Source organism: Castanea sativa, chromosome 4, assembly GCF_040712315.1.
Source record: "Castanea sativa cultivar Marrone di Chiusa Pesio chromosome 4, ASM4071231v1".
Classification (NCBI taxonomy): Eukaryota; Viridiplantae; Streptophyta; class Magnoliopsida; order Fagales; family Fagaceae; genus Castanea; species Castanea sativa.
The window spans coordinates 25,745,320-25,749,696 of NC_134016.1; positions in this window are offsets into that span (position 1 = coordinate 25,745,320).

Genomic DNA, 4,377 nt, shown 5'->3' on the forward strand with positions numbered 1-4,377 from the left:
GCAGTGAAATGTTTGCAAACCAGTATAGAATGTTAGTGTAAGATGGAACTTACCGGAGGCTAAACCCCTCTTCAACGAGAGGAGCAGTACCGTGGCCCATCTTCTCCAAGGTTTCCATGTCCTTGGGAAGCAAAGAAGGCGCTCCGGCACCTCGGCTAGGTGGTGAGCGTGGCCTTGTTTGGACCGCCACGATGTTTGGAATGGCGAGGAACGGGAGCGCCGTCTAGTCTCAAGTCAAAGAGACCGAGGTGGCGGGTGCTCGGCGCACCTCGGCCACGTCTACGATCTCCCCGCTTTCAGGCCGAACGGGCGCGCCACTTGCCTTGTCCAACTTCTTGGGTCGGCGCAGGCTGTTTCATCTTCTTTTGCTTTTCACCTCCAGCCCCCTCAGCCTCCGCTTTCCTTTTCTTCTTGGGATCCTCGACTGGAGGCTTCGGGTCAGTTGGAGGAGGAGGAGGTAGTGGTAAAGCCGAAGGAGCCTGGGATCCCCTTGCTCCCTTCTTTGCCACTCGGGCGCCTCTATCGGTCATCAGGTCCTTTAACTTGTCCATCTCTTCTTCAACAGACGTCGGACGCTATCACTAGACCCGCGATCCCGAAGGCCTCGGCTTCTTCTTCTTCCTCGTCGGAAAGGATGACAAACGGGTTTTCGCGAGGTCGTGGGGAGTCCTCGGGCCGGCTTGGTCCTCGCATCTCCTCGTCCAAAGTGTTTGAAGAAGACACTTGCTCCTGCGGGACAACGGTTGCACAGGAGTGTGTAGCTAGAGGGACTGCGGCAATCGGTTGTAAATACGGTATGGTGTTAGAGCTGTCGGGGAGGTCGTGATCGTCCGAGGAAGTGAGGTACGGCTACGTTGATCTTCCTACGCGCGGTCACCTGCAATAATGGCGTTCTCTATTGCACTGGAAGTCGAGGATACGGGATCGTACCCTAGAATCAAGTGAGCAGCCCGAGTTGTAGGTCCTCGGCGACAAACACCTCGGAGCGCGGTACTCGGTTTAGATGCACGCAACGTTGCGGTGGCTCGAGCGTGGGCGCACGTGTTGCTTATCTGCAAAGAAAGACATCAAAGCAAACGAACATGGTCAGATTCACACAACATATAATAAACTTAAATAAACATGAATACATGTGAATACACATTTTTGTGAGTGTTAGAGGAAGTTGTGCGGTGGGGGGGTTAATCCTAAGGTGTCGCACCTGGATCTCCCCACTCAACTGGGCAATGGAGGCGGTCGTGCCAGTTCCCAGAGACGATCAGGTAGTCATCCTTCATGCCTTTGTTGGATTTGGGCAGACAGGAGATTAGCCTAACGACGCTGGAGCGGGATTTAATGTAGTAACCTACATTGGTGAGTTTATGGCACTCGTACAGAAAGACGACATCATGCCAGGTGAGGTTTAGACCCATTTGCTCGTTTAGAGCATCGACGCTACCCAAAACTCTAAAAACGTTTGAGGTGCACTGATCGGGACACAACTGGTGGTTGCAGAGGTACTCCCTAGTTACAGGCTTCATAGAGAGGGTCATCCCACCCTCTACAAAGGCTACCATTGGGATGATAACCTCTCCAGTCTTTCTAAAGCCGGCCACGGCTTCCGCTGGGCAATATTTTAAACCTACATCACCGGGAATGTGATATTTGGCTCTGAAGCCTTCCATTCCAGCGGCGGTATCAACTAGACACTTGAACTTTCCCATCAAATATGAACGAAAGGCTAAATTCTAAAAGGGGGAATGATTATAAGGAGAGCGGGGACGGGGTCGAGGAGAAAGGAGTTAAGAGAAAAAAGGAATAAGAACTTACAGTCTTGAAGTTGTGAGAGTTTCCACGGATTTGTGTAAACAAAAGGTGATTGCTGATGTTTTGATGGGATTTGTCTCTGGAGAAATAAATGACGGCGCAGGGTCCCGAAGCGTCACGACGTGCGGGAAGCGGCCTCGAAATTGTATTTGTCCCGCCCAAATTTTCATGGAATAACAAGGACCGTTGGATGCTCATCTCACCGTTGAACGTGGGGGACAAGGTATAACTTACAGTAATAAATACGCGCGTTTTTGAAAATAAAACCGCCAAGTGTCACCCTCCGAAACGCGAAACGGTTATCACACGTGTGGGTAGTTACGGAAAGTGTGGAGGAAGTGTTAAGTTGGATCAAAACCTATTTTTCTCCTCGAGATGATGACAAATAGCGTTTTGAGGGGCTATTGTGGGGAGTAAAAGGACCCAAGTAGGCATATGGGCCTTTGGGCTATAACATGGAGGGCCGACCTGCTCCAGGATTAAACTCTATGAGTTGGCCCATACGCCGAGGGTCCGAGGATACAGTCGAGGGAGAGTTTCACCTCGGACAGATCCAAAAGAACTCAAGATTTCATTATAAAGGTCAAGGCACAACTCTGGAAAGACTAGTGGTTAAAAGGGGACATCCTGAATCTTCTAGATGCACCAGTATTAAAGAAAATATCAAGAGTAAAGGCTGCCACCTCTGCATTAAAGGCTCTGCACCTACCTCCCTGGCCGCATTAATGGGGAGGTGACCCCTGAACAGTGAGGTGGAAACTTCTAGTCACTGTTCAAAAAGTATCAGGGAAGGAAGTATAAAAGGGGGGTAAAGGCCAAAGAAAAAGGGGAGGGAAAAAAAAAAAAAAAAAATTAAGAAATTGTAATCTTGAAGGAAGAAAGAGAAATAATAAAGAAGTAGTCCTCGGCTCGAGTCCGAGGAGATCCATTTGTCATTATCGTTCGTTATTTACTTGTGTTTGTTTATAAAAACCTGTTATCAAGCTCCCAGTACTTCTAACTTAGGTTTTAAGCCCACACTCTACAAATTTTATTGTTTAAGGCTCATTGGGCCTGAGCCCGTGGTTGTCTTTGGGTCCAAGTGCAATTGTGCCCTTACACAAATCATTTCCAATATGGAGATTTGAGGTGCTCATATATGCCTATTGTTGGGTTCCATTTTCTATTGACAGCATAAGTATTTGTATGTTCTGAAACAGTATTCTCAACAGTGGTTTTCAAAGTTTTCTCAAGCTTTAATTCAGTTGGAGTTTTCATCAATCCAAGTCAGATTATTCAATCTTCTCAAAGAATAATTCTGAATCATTTATTGCCTTGCTTGTTTAAGTGGATGATGTACTTATAACTAGTGATGTGCAAGCTGTGGCTGATCTTAAGGTTCTGTTAGACAAGCAGTTCAGGCCTAGAAGTAGCAAGGTCGAAGGAGGGATAAATCTATGCAAAAGAAAATATGCTTTGAAGCTTTTAGATGATGAAGGCATATTGGGATGTAAACTAGCAAAAGCTCCTATGGATTAGGATTTAAAACTGAGCAAATATGAAGGAATGAGCTGAACAATCCTGGCACATATAGGGGATTGATTAGCAGACTACTTTCGTTAAAAAAAAAAAAAAAAATTTAAAAAAAATCTTGTAAGCACATATACCAACAACTATGTATAGATTAGCTTATATTTAAGAAGTACAGATTAGCTTATATTTAAGAACTAGTTGCTAACATGCAAAAATTTGATAAAAAAAACTTATATATTCATGAGAAAGTTCAAATATTTATTTTAACCAACATGGTTTACCAAATAAAAGTTTGGATTTGTTCATAGATGCGTTCTATAGTTTTACGATGTCAGCACCCTTAATCTTTATTTGGAAAACTACCAAACTATTATCATTAAAGAAGTATTCTTCAAAACTGGTTCCCAAGTTTCCAATTAAATCTGGATCATCCTAGCTTGCTCACAGGCATAGTAGGAGACCTCATTGACCAAAGCTCCAAAACATGGAAAGCTGATTTAGTCCGAGCTCTATACCCTTATCCTTTGAGCAAAGAAATCTTACAGATTCCCTTATCCAAAACAAATGTTGTGCAAGACAAACTGTGTTGGAAGTTCTCAAATGATGGGGATGGTAATTATAAAGTCAAAAGAGCTTATGAGATGCTAGTGCAGGACTTACCTTCTTATAGGAATACACATATGCAGGAGGGAGTGTGGAATCTGATTTGGGGGGTTAAAGTGCCTCGAAAAATCAATACTTTCATTTGGGTTTATTCAAGACAGACTCCCTACCCTCCTCAATCTCAGCAACAGAGGCATATCAATTCAGAATATATGTCCATTATGCAATTCTGAAGAAGAATCCTCCACTCACCTCTTCCTTCTCTGCCCATTCACTAGAGCTTGCTGGCATGGATCATCACTGGCTATCCACTCCACTGACTATAGCAGCTCAAGTGTTCAACATTGGCTAACGTCCCTTCTTACCAAGTTCAACACCAGAGATACAACATCCATGGCTTACATACAAGCCATCTTTACAACTCTTTGGCATATCTGGATCCATAGAAACAGGGTG